Below are 19,165 nucleotides of genomic sequence, written 5' to 3' on the forward strand. Positions count from 1 at the left end.
CTTTCTAACGAAATCCTGACTTTGCTTGAAGAAGCAACGTGACTAGTTCAAAGTACTCATCTCCCCATGTATTCTTGCACTTCTGGGTTACTATGTAATGGTTTTGAATAATAAGATATAACCCAAACTTCTAAGGTCAAATTTCTGGAAAGCTGTTGTTTTCTGGATAAAAGGGGAAGAATCAGCCGTTATGTCTTATGTCTTTTGCCCTTCATCTATCTTCCTTCCTGCCTGGAACAGGGAGGGGCAGCAGCCTTTTTGCAAACGTGAGGTTGAAAGCCACATGGTATGGATGGAGCAGCAGGAGGTCAGAAGGAGGCTGGTGCTTTGGTGGCTTGTTTGAGCAACTATACCAATCCTGGCCAGACTGCTTTTGCCCTTCATGATGCCTGAGAGAAATAAACTCTTTTCTGGTGAAACCATTGTCACTGATTATCTGTTACTTGCAGCCAAACACATTCTAGTTGAAACAGCTAATTTTAAAAATTGAATAGTCCTTATATACAATATACTAAAGTCTACACATTTCCTGCTACTGGTGCTGTTTATGGTATGTATGTTCTGTCAAATGCAAATATGATTATGAGGAAAATAATCAGGGGAATGAGGGGACAGATTATCTAAAATAGGACTGTCTAAGAAAATGTGTGACAAGGTGGTAGAATATATACTGCAGTATTAAATTCTGAGAAATCAAATTAAGCAAAATTTTACCAGAATCAAACTGTTTCCCTTTCATTCAGAGAATCAGACAAAATAAGAACATTTTTTACTAATCTTATCAGAGGAAGCTAATACGCTGTTAAAATGTAACCAATTTAAAATAAAATAATTTTTATGTCTGATACAATTTTTTATTGAGATATAGTTGATATATAACATCATATTAGTTTCAGATGTAAAACATAATGACCTGGTATTTGTATATATCAAGAAATAATCAATAAGTCTACTTAACACCCTACAATGATTTCTTTCAAAATCAATGTGGAAGCATCAGTGGAAAGTTGAGTGGTTTCCAACCTGGGGATTCTGGTCTACATTTGAGTCCCCTTAAGAAAATAATAGGCAACTATAATGAGGACTTGTGAGTTATTTCTAAATATCAAAATGATGATGACTAGCAACTGTACATTTTAGTAAGCTCACAAATATCCTAAAAGAGAAATTGTTTTTGCTTTGGGCTAAAATTATATACACATATCATTGGCATATTTACTTATGTTACTGGCATATTTACTTATATGTCAGAGATTGCATCACCAATCAGTCAATCACTATTGCTTATCAATGCTATTTTTTTCATGAAGGAAATTCTTCAAACATGGGGACTATGAGGGTTTCCTGCTCTCACCCTCTGCAGCAAATGCTTGACACTGGAGTTTCATATATTCTCAAGTGACTCTGAAGGCCCTCGTCTGGAAGCAATCTGATATTTTGTTGAGGCATGAATCTGAATCACTTTGCAGAAAGTGCACCTGGCAGAAAGTCCAGCTTCTGAAATCTTTGGGAGTGTGATTTTCTCTGCTGGTCTTTGGATATATGGTAATTCATCTTAAGTGATTATTTTCTAGATCCAGGTAAGCTATAATGGAATAATGTAATTTATGATTAAAGTTTATTTTGGTGGCAGCACTTATTATTTTTTGTGGCATGACAATCACTGTTGGTTGGTTATTCCAATCCCATTCCCAACCACCTTCTTTCTTCCCTGCTTCTGGAATAGAGGTTAGAAAATCAAATACTCATATCCCAGGTTTTGCTTCCAGCTTTGAAAGTGAGCCAACTCTGGGTAAAAAGCTATGTGCGGAAGTGGGTTGGAGCCTTCTGGGTGGGGGGAGGCCTTGTGTTTTACCAGTAGGACAGACAAGGCTGGCACTATCCTTTCACTCCTTTTACCTTTTCCTGTTTTCACCGTGGGCCTTATGCCCAGAGTTGCCATGAAAGTGTCAAGGGGGAGAAGCCAAGATAGCCAGAGACACAACCAGCCTCCTACCCAGTGAACTCTCCCTCCTCCTCTTCCCTGCCAGCAGGTGACTTTCCCTAGACTACTTATTATGTCAGAGACATATATCCTACATCTTTAGGTTAACAGTAGTAGAGCTTTCTGTTATTTGTAGCCTAGAGCATTCTTAACTGACACACTATAGTATTATGAATTAATTTAGTCCTGTACTTAGAATATTATTATCTGAAGGATCTGAAGATGTCTCTTAAAACCTTCCATTATTTGCTTTATTTCAGGGAGAAAATTACACATAATACTGCTATTTGTGAATGAGGAGATTGGTGAAAGTATCAGGAGGAATCCTAGAGAACATTTAGTCTATGGAACATTCCAAAAGTGGAAACACATATAGCTTCTTTTCACGTAATCCAATTCCCCTTGCTTGCTCAACTCGGTAAGTATCCTTCAGATCTTAATTTGCTTTTTGCAAGGGAATTTTTTTTACTAGGAAAAAAAAAATCTCTGACAGCTAAAATGACTATTCCAGTTTAGAGGGAAATTACTAATTATACCTTGTCACGAAGTAATGCATTTTTGTTTGTCAGGTATGAGTTTGGTTATGAGAATCAGCAGCCCAGGAGCTCAATTGCCCCTGGGGGAACTTAAAAAAAAAAATCAATGAAATGCCTGACTATAAATTCCTGAACATAAAAGTTCTTGGAAATTCTAACAAGGTGCCCGCATTGCTTTCTCTCTCCTACGCATGAAGCATGACGTGAAAAAGGCTCCTGGCTTCCTTTATTATGTCTGAAATATACTACTAATGACAAAAAAACTAAAATTGGAAAACAACTTGAAAGTAGTCTATTTAGTTATACGAGTGTATCATTAGTTCCTTAGGATTAAGTACCAAAAAGTTTTAACACAAAAATCTAAATGCTGTTTGAAAGACACTCAAGAGACTTTTAATCATTGAGAACTTATCTTTGAGGAATTAGGAAATTATAATAAAATAAGTTTCTATCTAGGTAGGAATTTATCTACCCTGTTCATTTGAAGTCAAATGCAAAAATTGTAACAGTTTTGAGTGATTTATTTTTAAAAATTTAAAGTGACTTAGGTTCAAATTGATAGAACCCTTACTATTTGTATCAACATCTCAGTTTCCTCACCTACAAAATGGAATACCCACTCTTCCAACCTCATAGGTTTTCTGAAACTGGATGGTTTATACTTATTTCATTAATAGGATAAACCACTTTCTTGGAAATTCACACTTGAGCATGTCTTTTTTTACGAGAATATTACATTTTCTTCCTTTTGAGCAATTCCAGTCTACAAATGAAATAACTTCTATGAGAGTCTCTTGCTATCACCTCATTAATGACGTTGTTAAAATGATGTGATTTCTTGTTCTTTTTCCACTTCTATTCCAGTCATGATCACATTTAAACCTTCACTAATTTCAAAATTTTTTCTGAAGAGTTAAGAGGTCTTCTCTTTTGCCAAACTTCTAGTATGTTACTCAAAACTATATATTTTTAGCTTATTTTGGGCTGGGCATATATTTCAGAATTAAAATTTTAGTACTACTTTTGGACCTTCCTTTTTACTTTTTATCCACAAATTACTTCCTCATAACACTAGTGACATTAGAGCACTAGGTTCTTTAGACCTCATTTCAAATCAAATGTTTCTGTGCACTGCAAACTCAATTTTCTTTCTCTTATTTTCCCAGGGGATTCTTAACACCCAGAAAAGTACAGCATCTTAAGAGTGCTGACCAGTAATCTGAATCGATACTGGCCTCTGCCAGGATCTCTTACTACAAACCTCTAACAGTTCTTTTGTTCAGTGTTATGACAGAGTCAATCTGATTTCCAAGTTGATGCTCATTTCTCTCCTAATATATTGGAATAAAGTGTTTTCAAGAACCAATTATATAAGCAGACCTTAATCGGTCTGTCTTCATGCTTATTTACTTTTACTAATTCATGTTTGTCACAAGACATGGTGATGCACAACCTCTAATTTACTTTGTGATCAAATCCCTGATGATCAGCAGTTCCTACTTTGGCACAATATTAATGAGTTCTTGCAGCTGACTCTAAAACATTTCGGTGTCAGCATTCCTTCTCACTGGAGAAGGCAAGGAGAATGATGGTTATGTTTACTAGGGCTCACTCACTAAAGACCCAAGGATGAGAGCAGCCCTGCAGTTTAGCCTTACGAGTTTGATTAATAACCAACAGGGTTGGTGCCACATAAAATACGGCAGCAGTCTTTTTCATTACAGTATTAAGAAAAACATCCTTCCTCTAGTTTAGAGATTAGATTAGTTATCTTGAATGTTTGAGGTCCTTTATGACGCCCTAGGAATTCTGTCCTCTTAAAACCAAGCCAGGGACTAAAGAACATGCTTGGAATTGCTAGAAACTAAAACTTCAGCTTATTCATATTTTTATTTACTATCATTACTTGTTAAATAGATTTATTCAGTATTCACTCTTCAATCTTCCTTCTCTCTAATGAAGTCAGCTACTAAACTGGAATATTTTGCTGCTGATGTAAATTACAAGGAGATCAAAGTCACTTCCTAGGACTGCAGGATCATTAAAATTAGGGCATACGATGACATTTGCGTGACATTTCTGCTTCTGAGCTTGCTTTTGCTTTCCCTGCTGCCTGGAATGCCTTCTCCTCTTTTCTATCGTGATCCAAATCCAACCAATCACTCGAAGCTCAGGCCAAATCCTTCCTTGATGAATACAGCCCGCGCTAATCTTGCCCGTCTCTAAGCCCTGTTGCCCTGTTGTCTGTGTCACACAATCTGGCACTTTCTATTCCAGAGTTCACTTGTTCTTAATTGTTTCATGTGTCTAAGTTTTACCTTCTTTGAAAACTTGTCTGCTCCCTATGCCTTTTACTTCTTTTGGATTCTCACAGTATTTCATGCAGTATCAGGCACAGGAAGAATTACTACTGGATGTCATAATTTGTATGAGGGTAAAATGTTAAAGAAGTTCTGTGATCAGTGGTGGCTGAAATAGAGAAATATTATTGGGACTATCAAAGAAAAATACGAAAAGGGAACTTAGAGTGAATTCTCATCTTTAAAAATCCAAGGTATGCATTAGTAAAATTTCAAAATGAGCTAGATTAGCTTCGATTTTAGCAAAAACCTCTGGGAAAATAACTGCAGATATTCTAAATCTTGTCGGAGAAATGCCCCTTTTCCTACTTTTCCTTTAGTATCATTAAGACTGAAGATGGGATTCTTTTTGTTGAAAATGCTCCTAATAGCCTGGACTGAAAGAGTTATTCAATAACAAGTCTGAAAAGTGGCATGTCTCACTGAAAATCACTTATATTCCTTCAACCTGACTCTGAAAACTACATGTGCAAGAGAAGTCCACAAGGAGACCCTCACCATCGCCCACCTCTTCCTCTTTCCTCAAGGATGGCTGACACAGGACAAGATACTGAAAAGAATCCTTTTATTGTCAAAAAAATAGAATCAGTAGTTCAAATCTAGTGAAGCCAAGATCATGCTTTTTCACATTAGAGTGAAGGGAGAAAGGTAAAGAGAGACACAGACTGGTAAAGAAAATAGCAACAAAAATCATAGTACTTGTTAACATTTACTTAATACTTAGTATGTTCTAGGTGCTATGCTAAGTACTTCCCCCGACCTAACTCTCTCTCAGCGTTAGATGCTAGCACATGTGCCTCCAGGGAAATCACTAAGCAACAGTTGCTTACGACACCAACAAAGACTCCAATAATTGTATTTCTGATCTACAATGTTGCATGAAGTTATGAGCTATAAAACTGAATTTCTTTTAAATTTATTTTTCCCTCCTTAAAATACCACTGCATCTTGAACGACATAAGATCGTGTTCACCTTACTTTTGTTATAAATTGATTGAATTCTCTGTGTCTAGTTAAACAGTTTCCAAATTCCATTTCATATGCCAAAATTTACTCTAGAGGTAACTGCATTTTAGTCTTAGACAAACTCTATCTGGTGGGTTTAGGAGACAGTAAATCAATAGATATTTAATCAAAATTTACTTTTCCTTCCTTCAAATGGAAGTCTAAAAGGCAAAGCATATTCAGATCAGAAGCTAGGCATTTCAAAGATACAGTGGTATGATCTTAGTAGAAGAAACATTTTAATGTTTTGGTATGATGTTCCTAATGAGTCTTCTGATTGATGCCTTATATGATGTGCAAGTTACTTTTAATAAAAATCAAAAGCACTTCTCTCAAGATTTACATTTTATGTCCCAGCCAAGTTCCAAGATGATAAAAATCTGTATGAACAGAGAATTTCTAGGCTCTAGTTGATAGCCTGTTTAATTTAATAAATATGTGTCTGATAAAATTCACTTCTGAAAAATCCAAAGATTTGCATATCTCAATTTTCTATACTAGCATGTGACTTGAATCTACTGTATTCAATGAATATCAGGTTTTAAAAAGAGCACTGAATATTATTTTAAAAAATAAAAAATATTCCTTGTTATCAACGTTTTCTAGAAGAGAGTTTTTCTCATTTCTGAGAATAAAACAATGAAGAGTGACATCTACATCACTACACCGCGTTCAGTCTCTTTTCTGTGAAGTCTCAATATGTCAGTAGCAATACTGAAAGTAGCATATCAAAAAGCACCTGAGATTCCATCCTAATCCCCACATATAAGAAATTATCCCACTTGTAGGTAGAAAAACACTGTCATCATTATATCAGCACATCAAAATTCAATGAAGAAAAAGCTGCAGAGCCCTTCACATAATTTTAAAAGTAAATATTCCGATTGTTTCTAACATTTAGACACTGAACATCAGATTTTGACTCTTGAAAGTGTATCTATTCTATACACCACTCCAATAGTCCTCAAAGGCCGCCGTGTACATAGGCATTTTATTTTTATCCTTGGAAGTCTTTTCTTTGTCTAAGCCTAAGAAAAAGGAAATATTAATTTATCTTGGAGTAAGTCATTGGTGTTACCTCCAACCAGTTTCAGTGTTGATATTTTTTCCCTGCTTGTTCTGAGGAAAGTAAAGCTTAGAGCAATTTTTGTGAAAATTGCAGCATTAATACCAGCAAACACAAGCCTAGAGACGATGCAAATTAAAATATATGATTTTATATGTGGGTAATACGAATTACTAATTAACTATAGATATAATAGTCACTCTTTGCAAACCTTCACATTTTATGTATGTGTGTAAAACAGTATTTTTAATTAATTTTAAGTAATTAAACAACTAATATGATAACAAGCAAAAAATTGCATTTTAAAAGAAAACCCAAGACGATATGGGCAAAATCAGCGCAAATTTCATTGCATAATGACTTCTATGCACTCATATCCACCTAATATTTAAAAACTTGAACAAAAATCTCATTTGTGTGTTTAAGATCCCTTAAGAATATAAATATATAAATTGACTTAACTTGATATGGAATTTGTGACTGCTAGAAATTTTGCATTTCCATACAGCTGCTAATTCTCAGAGAAAAATCCTAGTCGTTTCAAGTTATTGAACATGATAATAGCAAAAATAAGACTGATCATTAACCCTAGTAACTGCCTTTGCCTTCATCTTAAGCTTTTAGTTAACCAAATGAATTAATGGCTACTAACTCTTTTAAAGAATTATTACTTAATTTAATCTGTGCAATCTTGTGGACAAATCCAAGATTCAATATCTCCTCTCTGCAGATGACTTCTAAATCTGTATTGCTAACCTTGACCTCTTTCTTGAGTTCCAGACTAGTATTTTCAAATGCCTCTTCCTCATAATTTGGCTTTTCTTCATGGTTCCTTTCATTTGGTCCAAGGCACCACCTTCCTGCTGATCTTCCAGCCTAAAAGTCTCAGGTAAGTTTTGAGTCCCCCCCATCTCTTGTCCCCAAATACAGGAAATTGTCAAGTCCTATATTCCCTATATCTGCAACATCTTTTATAACACATTTATCAATTCTCCTATTCTCTTTAACAGTCGTCTTCAACCTCTCACTACTGCTTACTTAAAATAACTCAGTAGTCTAGCTGGTCCTAAAAGATGTACTGCTTAATCAACTAGCACTGAAATTTCTCCTATTTTTTTCTAGAAGCTTTAAAGTTTTAGCTTTTACATTTAGATTTATGAATCATTCTGAATAAATTTCTTATCTAATGTAAGGTACAGGTGGAGGTCCTCTTTTCTTTTTATGTTTGGTTATATAGCTGATCCTTAATGAAGGCTTCAAAGAAGAAAAATGACATGGTCCAGGTTTTGTTTTAACATGGTCAACCTGTCTGCTATTTAAGTGATCATGTGAGACACCTTAGCAAGGAAAACCAACTTCTAAGACATAGTTCCCATTTGTACTTACTGCTATCCATTGCTTTTGCTTAGACTCTCCTTCCTTCTGTTACTCCCTGCTTCCATATACTCCCACCATTTCCACTCACTATTTCTTTCTCACCTGGATTATTCCTCCTTGGATGAAAGGAAGGAGCCAAAGATGCGGAAGAATATGAAGATGGAAAAGAAAGCCATTCATTGATTGGAGAAGGCCTTGGAAGAAATAGCTGGGGATATATTCAGAACACAAGTGACTGATTAGCTGAGGAGAGAGAATGAGACATCTCCGCTAACATTCACCTCTTTACCTTCTTACTTTTGTTATTTCTTTCTCCAGATCCACAAAGCATTATCCTCACAGCAGCTCACCGGTTACCTTGGGCCTCAAATTAGCCCTAAATTGCCTTTTGGTAGTATTCGATACCTAGTTTGCAGAATCTTAAATTTTCACAATTTCAAAAGAAGCCCTAATGGCTGATATCCCTGGAAATAAACATACTACTCCAATGAATACTTGCATGTAGATATAAATATTTTAAGAAAAATTATGTGTTAGCACTTGAGAAATGAATACAATGTAAAGCAATAAATGGACCATTTCAAGTTGTTCCTTCTCATAGGCATGGCTGTACGCATTTCAAATGACATATGAATTCCTTAAAAAAATTCAGGTTTTTTTGTGTTGTGTGTTTCTACCATATAGTACTTTGTATGAATTCTGTGACAGCAACACACTGAATGCATTTTAACTTACTGAAGGGAATTCACAAGAAAACAGTTTTACCCATACCGTTTTAACACTCAAGTAACAACTTCATGACCGGATGAAAAGGTGCTTCCTCTTTCTTACACTTCAGAAGCAATGCAGGGACAATTTCTAATATGCCCCCTCTGCCATGGCCATACGCTCTGAAATGCAAGCTACAGGGGCAGATGTATAATCTGGGAAATGATCCAAATTCACGACCTCCTTGGAGCCAAGGGTATTGTGTGTGCAGTGTCAGCCCTGGATGCCATACCCAGAAATTCTAATTCATAGAAACAAAGGATGAAATGGCACAGAGAAAGAAGAAGAAAAACAAAAGTCTACTGATTTCTTCATGCACGACAGGCAACAAGCACATCATCTATTGTACTAATGCTTACCAAGCTAGTATTTTCATTCCAGAGAACTAAGGGGGTTTCCTTAATCCTAGTAGACGCTAACAGCAAAGATAAGCTCTTCAGTTTCAGGAGTATAAGCTGACATCATCCAAATTCTCATGTTGTTCCTTTGCCCAATCTCAGCACCTATTCTATGCTAACATGTCTTGCATAAATGAGAAGTTGCACAAAAATTCTATAAAAGTATCAGAATTTCTGGACTTCAGAAAGAGAAAAACCAAAGAGCATTTGATGCAAAAAGGAGAACGTATGGAAGGACGGCTTTTGTTGGAATGAACAGGACTGGTTTTGATTTGTTTTAGTACCTAAAGGATCTATCAAACAGCCTTCTCATAAACTACTCTCTGGGTGTGGTCGTGACAAGGAATTCGCTCTGGAGGGTGTTCTAGGAGTCCAGAAAACAATTCTAATCAGCATCTGATCCACGGCCCACATAGGCAGTGACAACAAATAGCCTGATAAGCCTCTTCTTCCCAACTTCATGACAAGGCAAATCATAATCTGATAAAAGCTCCTTTGTAAACCCTATTTTATTTCTTCCTATAACAATGAATCATTCTAATAATCTCTAGACAGTGTCGTAAATCATAGCCTGAAACTACAAATATAACCAGCACTTTTTACTATGTGGTTTCTGATGAAGGGAATTTTCCATTTCAGACTTTCTCAGCATATTATGGACATCATTCCCAGCTTTGTTCCTATGTCCTGTGGCTTTCCATATACTTCTAAAGAGTATTTTGTCAAAAGCAATCCAGACTCAGTGAGATAAAACCATGTCTGGGTGAACATGTGCTTTAATCTGCATTGAGCCCAATGGTTTATTTGAACTCAGCCATTTACGAAGGATAATCATTCATTCTTTCATCCATTCATTCAGTCAGCAATTATTAGACTAGAGACTTCCGCTTCCAGCTATGTATTAATTCTCAAAATCCCGATAATAAAATACAAATAGATCCTGGATAAATTAAAACAAATATACATTTAAATGCACTGCTTAGCTCATAGGAAATTAAGGGAAATCCTGAAGCAAAGCAACCTGCAAAAGGATCTACAACCTTAGTAGAAGGGTAGGCTAAGAAACCTCAACAATCAAATACACTTTCCTCAGCAAAGCGAGTTCAAGAAAATCTCTCTTTACTCTGGTTCTAGAAAGGAAAAATAACAATGAAAACAAAACAAAACAAAACAACCCACAAAAAGACAATCTTCATGTCTCTTTGAGAATTTTCAACCACAGGACAACTGTCCTCTTGGAGGTATTAAGTCAAGTTTATTTTTCTCTCAATTAATTAAGCTGTTAGCCAAGAAATTATATGAAAGTGGTTCCAGGTTAGTAGTACTCTGCTTGTACCCCAGAAGCAGCAAATCTAAATCTTCTGTGGAGAAAAGCACATGCAAATCAGGCTCCCCCAAATGCTCACACATTAAATCCAACCAAGTATGACATCCTAAAGAGAAATGACCAAATCCATCAAGAAAAAGTCACCGTGGATGAGAATCAGCAGAAACATGAAAGATATGTAGATACCAAATTGGAATTAGAAGACAGACCTGGAGAAATTACTCAGAATGAAATACAGAATCAAGGCGACAGAAAAGTATGAAAGAGTGTCTAGGAGACATGGCTGAAGAGTGAGGTCTAACATACATCTAATAGGAGTTCCACTGGGGAAGAGGCACATTAACATTTATAATTTATAATTTCCCGGAAGTGATGGAAAACATTAATATACAGCCATAGGAGACACATTATATACAAAGAAAGATAATATAAAGAAATCTACAGCAAGACCTAGATGGTAGTGAAAGTAAACATCAAAGACAAAGAGAATTTAAAAGTGTCCAGAGAAAAGACTGATCACTGGTACAGAGAGGCCAATTAAACCAATGGCTGACTTTTCACAGTAGAAGCCAGAAGACACTAGAAAAAACACCTTCAATGTGCTGCCAGCATAACACCGTATACTCAACAAAACTAGTTGTCAGAACAAGATGTTTCCTGATAAACAACAGAGTATAATCAATAGACCATCATTAAAGGAATGTCTGAAGAGAAAGAAGGAAAATGATCCCAGAAGGAACATCTGAGGTATAAGAAAGAATGGTAAGAAAAGAAATTGGTAAATACACAGGTGAGTTTGAAAAAATAATAGATACAGAAAACATTAAAATTAATATATAATATGTGAATCAAAAAATAAGAAAGAAAAAAATGGAACACAGTATAGAAATTGGGAGGGGGTAAGGAGAGCAAAAGTATTCTAAGTTCCTTATATTGTTTGGGAAAAGGATTAAGTATGAACTAATTTTAGATTTTATTAAGTATGCATGATAAAAGTGAAGTGTATAATTTTCAAATTAATATAAGAAAAAAGTGAGTTTAAAAACAAAATGAAGGGCTTCCCTGGTGCGCAGTAGTTAAGAATCTGCCTGCCAATGCACGGGACCTGGGTTCAAGCCCTGGTCTGGGAAGATCTCACATGCCGCGGAGCAACTAAGCTCATGAACCACAACTACTGAGCCTGCGCTCTAGAGCCTGGGAGCCACAACTACTGAGCCTGCGTGCCACAACTACTGAAGTCCCTGTGCCTAGAGCACGTGCTCCACAACAAGAGAAGCCACCGCAATGAGAAGCCCGCGCACCGCAATGAAGAGTAGCCCCCACTCGCCATAACCAGAGAAAACCTGGGCACAGCAACGAAGACCCCACGCAGCCAAAAATAAAAAAAAAAACAAGAAAACAAAAAAACCCCCAAATGAAACAGGAATTCATTCTAAGAGGACAAGAAGTGACTCATGTATAAAATAATATGATAAACGTAAATCTAAATATGCTAGTAATCTCAATACGTGCAAATGTGCCAAATTTCCAGTTACAATTCAGATTGTCAGAACGAACACACACACACAAAAATTGTAAGACAAGACACACATATAAAACATAAAGACATGGGGAGTTTGAAAGTAAAAATATGCAAAAAGACATACAAGCAAAAGACTTAGCAAATACTGAGCAAAGGATGCCTACTCTGTGCCAGATACTGCTCCTGCACTGGGGCCCAAGGTCTCTGCCTGTGTGCAGCTCACGTTCTGTAGGTGAGGAGACAGACAGTACGGTAAACACACACACGTACACACACACACACCACAGACTGTGATAAGTGCTACTGGGAAGTGAACAGACTAAGTGACAGAAACTGACTTATTCTGCCTCTTTTAGATGGGGTGGTCAGGGAAGGTATATCTAAAGAAAGAACACTTGACCTAAGAACTGAATCAGAAGGAGTCAGCCACGTGAAGGTGAGGGAGATCATTCTGAGCAGAGGGAAGGCATGTGCAAAGGGCCGCAGAAGAGAACAAGTTGACCTGCTGAACACAGAAGGCAGGTAACCCGGGCCAAGTGTCCTGAAGGAGAGGAGCAGTGGGAACAAAGTCAGCAAGGCAAGCAGGGAGATGAGGCTGGCCTTGGGGCTTGTGGTCAGAAATGTGGATTATTTTCTATGAATGAATTATTTTCTATGAATCGGAGGATTGTAAGCATTTGAGGACATGATTTGTGTCATGTTTGCCAGAGATCCCTTTGGCTCTTGTGGGGAGAATGGAATGGCAGAGAGTATGGGAGTTAGGAGGCTACTGAAGGTATGAGGTGATGGTGGCATGGGCAAGGGTAGGCAGGAAAGCTTTGGGTTGTGTTCCTGTGGGACAAACCTGATTTCCTACTGGATTAATGGGGTAGGTAAAGAAAGGTGAAAAATGAAGACTGACTCTGCATTTGTAAGAGACTGCTTTTCCAGGCTCACACAGAAGGGCACCATGGTATCTGTTATGTTTCCTTCTCTGATGAAGATGGCCTGTTAGAGGCATGTACTTCAAAATATAACTCAAGTTAAACTTGATGGAGAGAAATTCATAGAAAGAAACAGTTGAAGATTTGGACATTTCTTTGCTGAAGGAGTCAGTGTTCAACCAGAATTGAAGGCATCAGTCCATGGACAGAAAATGGGGCCCAGAGAGTGAGTATTATACAGCCCAAGGCCTCAGGGTACACGTACTTTTCTCAAACCAAGATCTTCTGAGCTTTGCAAAAAAGCACAATGATGGAAACGATGGACATGCTGACGGAAACGTACAGAATTCATCACTGTTTCCCAGACCTCAGCAAACTGTGTCATAGGACTTCAGGATAATTTGCCAGGTTCACAAATCATTTTATACTGTTATTTCCTAATATTATTTAAAATCTCATACTTTTTCCACTAATATTTCAGTTTTAAAAATGTAGCCCTATTATAAATAGAAAAATAGTACTTTAATGATACACGTTAATATAGATGCATACTTTTGAAAAAGAAGAAGTGTTTGTCCATATAAATCACTTAAAATAGTTCATCAACCACTAGGTCACTGGACCAACCGATAGTAACATTTTCTCTGAGCATAACAAGTAAAAAGCCTCCATCACCAGTTTGACACCAACATTTCTAAATACCTCTGACAACTCCCGGATGGCAATATCATGATACTTCACAAAACTATCTGCTTTTTTTCTCCCTCTTTCTTTGCAGTTGTTGTTTTCCTGGTTGAAAAGGCATGCACATTTACAAAAAAAGGATTAGTTAATAAAAGGGTTTTTATTCAAAAGGTTACTTTCAACAGCTTTGTTCTATTTTGATGGGGTGGAATTTGTAAGTGGTTTTGTGTGTGTGTGTGGTTTCTAATTATCAACAGAGTGTTAATGAATTTGCATTTGCTTATTTTAGCAAGAAGAAGTAATCTAGGTTGCTTTAAGTTTTCTCTTTAACTTTTACATATTCATCACAAGCTCTCATTATAATTCTGCTTTTATTGGACACAGTTGGGCACCATGAACCTCTAAAAAGCATGAAGTGGGTGCCTTCCTGAATAAATTTCAAAGACTACGTTCCTGCCCTCTAGGATACCAAAAATTGACAGGGGAGTTTAACATTCCCCAAATATGTTTTTCATTGGCACATTTTCCAGCAACCCATAAATGAGGTATCTCATGGTTAAGCCTCTCTCTATTCCCTTCCTCCCGAAATACTTTTGGGCCCCAAATAGGTTCGCAGCGTGACTCTGGGATTCAGCCTCTCATCTCCTTCCCAGAAACTATCCCTTTTCCTGTGGTTCTTCTGTGCATGTGCTGTGCCAGTCCCCAGGCTAAATCATCTCACGTGTACAACATCTCAATGATTAGATTCAGCATGTGAAATTTTAGTATGTTTGAAAAGTTTTTACTTTTTTAAACCCATAAAGTTTTTCATTACTCAAACTGCACATAAATATAGTCTCAACATAAAAATTCAAGTACTACAGATAAAGCAAAAGTCCCCCTTGACCCCCAACCTCATCTTCTTCCTCTAAGTAAGGCAGCCACTGTTACTTTTTCTATGTATTTGCATTTATGTATAAGCACATGGTAGTTTCAGTGTTTGCATTCCTACTGTTGCTACTGAACTGTGAATACCTTCGGGGCAGCATCCACAGTCCACACAACCTTGTATTTGTGGTACCTGGTCCAGGGTTTGGCACACAGCAAGCATTCAATAAATACTGGTTTAATAAAAGAGTTAACACTGGTTCCTGCCCTTTCATTCAGTAGATAACGGAGTTCTCCTGCCTATATGAGGAAAAGGTAGGCCTTGGGATTATTAATGGTCTAAGGGAGTCAAGACTATTGATCAAAGGAGATTTGAGAAGCAGCCTGTGAGGGTCCTTGGGGGCTAACTGGCTCTAGAGCAGAAGTGTGAGCTAGGGCAGGAAAGGGTGAGAGAAGTTAAAAAGTATAAAACCAGAGCCTGGAGACACCTGAAGTTAAACAAGGCTAGATACCAGAGGAGACCTTGGTCTGAGGAAGCTGGGGAGGGTTTTTCAGGGAGGTGGGCCTTCAAAGAGTTCCGCTGGGGCTCTGAGGCATGAAAGAATAAGATATGGTCAGACAGCAGTGGTGAGTAGCTCTGTGAATTGGGAACAAGTGTGATGAGGCGGGGATGGGGTGGGGTGGAGGGTGACAGTGGCATGAGACAGGCTGCAAGGGCAGATCAAGACAAGGTGATAGAGGGCATGGTATGACTTGTTAAAGGTACTGAAATTTATCCCTGTCGATAGAGCCTAAACACAGGAACAAATGAACATTTTTTTAAGTAGGCAAAACCTTTCTTGAAATATACTAGTCTTTTAATGCTTCCCCCGCCTCAACCCAGCATTCACTTATGGAACTCATATGCGTGTACACATACACAAGTTGTGTAAAGTCACACCGACATTATCAAAGCCAATATATTCTAAAATATTTCTCGCCATTAGTTGGCATTGTTATACCTTTATCAGGTATTAAACAAACAAAATGTATGCTTTAACATATTTTATGTTATTCAACACAGATTGGGCATTTATTATGTAAAAGCTGATCTTCAGGTGTCTCAGGCTGGGGGTTTTTTTTGTTTGTTTTTTTTACATCTTTTTGGAGTATAATAGCTTTACCATGGTGTGTTAGTTTCTGCTTTATAACAAAGTGAATGTTATACATATACATACGTTCCCATATCTCTTCCCTCTTGCGTCTCCCTCCCTCCCACCCTCCCTATCCCACCCCTCTAGGTGGTCACAAAGCACCGAGCTGATCTCCCTGTGCTATGCGGATGCTTCCCACTAGCTATCTACCTTACGTTTGGTAGTGTATATATGTCCATGCCACTCTCTCGCTTTGTCACAGCTTACCCTTCCCCCTCCCCATATCCTCAAGTCCATTCTCTAGTAGGTCTGTGTCTTTATTCCTGTCTTACCCCTAGGTTCTTCATGACATTTTTTTCCTTAAATTCCATATACATGTGTTAGCATACAGTATTTGTCTTTCTCTTTCTGACTTACTTCCCTCTGTATGACAGACTCTAGGTCCATTCGCCTCATTACAAATAGCTCAATTTCGTTTCTTTTTATGGCTGAGTAATATTCCAAACTTGTCCTTCCAATATCATATGTCAGCTGATATTTTGGTGAGAAAAGTTCAGAAGTAAAACACTGCTGGAATGTCTAAACAGCCAATCACTTAACACTGGCAACTAGATTATCCGTAGAAGTTTAAAATAAAAGGTCCTGCAAGCAGGGAGCTATAACCTCTCTGGGTCATTGGAATCAGAGTGTCTCCGTTTTTTTCTCTCCACAACACATTTACACATAAAATACTTTCCTTAGAAGAGTGATTTAAAATTCCAGGTGTCAATGTAAACCTTTCTAAAATAATTACATGGGAACCGAAAAGCTTTGTAGCCCCTGCCAAATCTACTCTTGATATAGGGCTGCCATCATTTAAAGCTAGTAGGGGGCTTCCCTGGTGGTGCAGTGGTTAAGAATCCGCCTGCCAATGCTGGGGACACGGGTTCGAGTCCTGGTCCAGGAAGATCCCACATGCCACAGAGCAAGTAAGCCCATGAGCCACAACTACTGAGCCTGAGCATCTAGAGCCCTTGCTCCGCAAAAAGGGAAGCCACCGCAATGAGAAGCCTGCGCACCGCAACGAAGAGTAGCCCCCGCTCGCCGCAACTAGAGAAAGCCCGCGCATAGCAACTAAGACCCAACGCAACCAAAAATAAATAAAGTAAAAAAAAAAAAAGCTAGTAGGTATAGAGTCCAACAATTTTACTGAAATAGTTTCATTGCAAGAAGTTTACTTAGGAGATCCTAAAGCTAAATACAAAGGAAAGAGGACAGAATTGGTGCTCACAGCTTAACATTTACAGTTATCATGCTTTTGAGAATGTAATTTGTTTTTACCCATGATACCTTCAAGTCCATACAATAATATGCTGACTGATGATGGCGTTTCTGGGTAACTTTTAAGTCACTCGCTGTTTTCTGTGGCTCCTACTGTTGTCCCTCTCCAGTTGCACAGCGAGTCCAAAGCTGAGTACAGACAGCTCAGCCTACAGAAAAGTTTTAATGTCAAACATTCACTTTGTACTTATCAACCATCATGCAGTCATTTAATAAGATTTTTCACTGTAGACGTTCACTCTGGCATTTAGAAACGCTATTAGAATTGTCAGTTCCAAACCACTGTTTTCCAAATGTACAAGACACATACTCGCCATGGATGGTGAAGTTTGAGAGAGTTCAGCCACATTTGAAGAATTTGACATATATAGAAATAGGCTCGTCTCTTTATAAAATTACTTTTAATTTGTTCAAACAGTTAAAACTTTAGAAACTATACATTTTCTAAATCAATGCACACTTAAGCACAGTAAATTTTATCTCCAAAGATAAGCTGTTGAGTTCTGAATTATGAGCCAGGATAATAAAAAATTTCATTGCTGAGAAATTTGTAATATCAATATCAATATATAAGGGCATAGGGGAAAAGTATGTACCGAATACACCATATCAACAAATGTCTATTGGAACTCAGAATAGAATAATTTGTCCTGTACATTTATATTTAGGGGAAAAATAAATAAACACCATAATAAAAATATAAACTATAATGAATAGCAACCATAAACAGATACAGACTTTGTGACAAAGTCTGTAATAAACTTTGAACAAAGTACATACTTTTTGTATATAGAAGCTTATTCAATTCTGGTGGGTTTCAATGAGAGAAGCTGAAAAGACAAAAGACCAGAGCTGTGCTAAATTATTCTTTCTGTTATCCATGCTGGGTTTGGGGAAATTTTGAGCATTTTAATGATAGTTTAGGTTATTAAATCAGGCAAAACTGGTAGCAATGGTGTTTGAATTCACAAAGCAAGAGGTTGCTGAAGTAGAAGTCAACAGGTCTGACCAGCTGGGCCTTTGGTGGGGGGTGATTTTCCCTGTCTAGGTATCAATCTACTCTTTAAAATAAGTTGGTTGTATTAGACGTATATAACTATCCACTTAGTCCTAACTTTCTATAATTTCACCATAAATAGAGAATTGAAAATATAACTGCAAAAGATAAGAACATTTTGTTCAGGGGAAAACTGTAGCTCATTTGCAACTCAACCCTTGAATGCAGTGAATATGTGCATGTGCAGGTGTAAATATATTGTTTCGTAGTATCCCATCCAATTTTGTTTCAATGACTTAAACACATCCCAACATGGGTTACCTATTATCTGTAGTGTTTCTTATTTTCTTGCCCAGCCTGTTGACCAACCGTACAATGCCATTATGTACAGACTTTGACATCATCAAGAAAATTGAGACCATTAACATCCTTAATTTCTTACCCCCTCTACCTACAAATTTATCTGTACTACATGCAGCCCTGCCACTTTCCCTTCAATCTTGGCTCATCCTCTTCAAAGCCAACTGCTATAAAACTATACTCTTAATCATATCCCTTTGAAAATGTCCTCTTTCCTCGTTCTTCATTCTCTTACAAATGTCTCTTTCTTCTCAGTCAACAAACTTGGTCCTGTGTTTCTCATTAACATGAAATAGAATACCACCAACAACAAAAGACAACTTCTCTACATACATCTCTCTTTTCTTCTCTTAATATTAAGCTTCTGGAAAGATCATCTATCCTTGTTTCCACCTCCCATTCCTCCTCAAGCCACTTCCTTTTGATCCTGCTCTTCTGTTTCCTGTCCAGCAGAAATGATTACCCATGGCCATTTCTCGGGTTCCAAACCCAGTAAAATTTAAGCATCTTCTCAAAACTTGTAACCTTGGGACCGTTT

At 37.4% G+C, this 19,165-nt stretch overlaps 1 protein-coding gene across 3 annotated transcripts in view; it reads right to left on the reverse strand.

Moving 5' to 3' along the window:
- Positions 1-19,165, reverse strand: part of PARD3B (par-3 family cell polarity regulator beta) — a 1,039,317-nt gene that overhangs the window by 363,572 nt on the left and 656,580 nt on the right. The window lies entirely within an intron of this gene.

Source organism: Lagenorhynchus albirostris, chromosome 6 (genome assembly GCF_949774975.1).
Source record: "Lagenorhynchus albirostris chromosome 6, mLagAlb1.1, whole genome shotgun sequence".
NCBI classification, from domain to species: Eukaryota; Metazoa; Chordata; class Mammalia; order Artiodactyla; family Delphinidae; genus Lagenorhynchus; species Lagenorhynchus albirostris.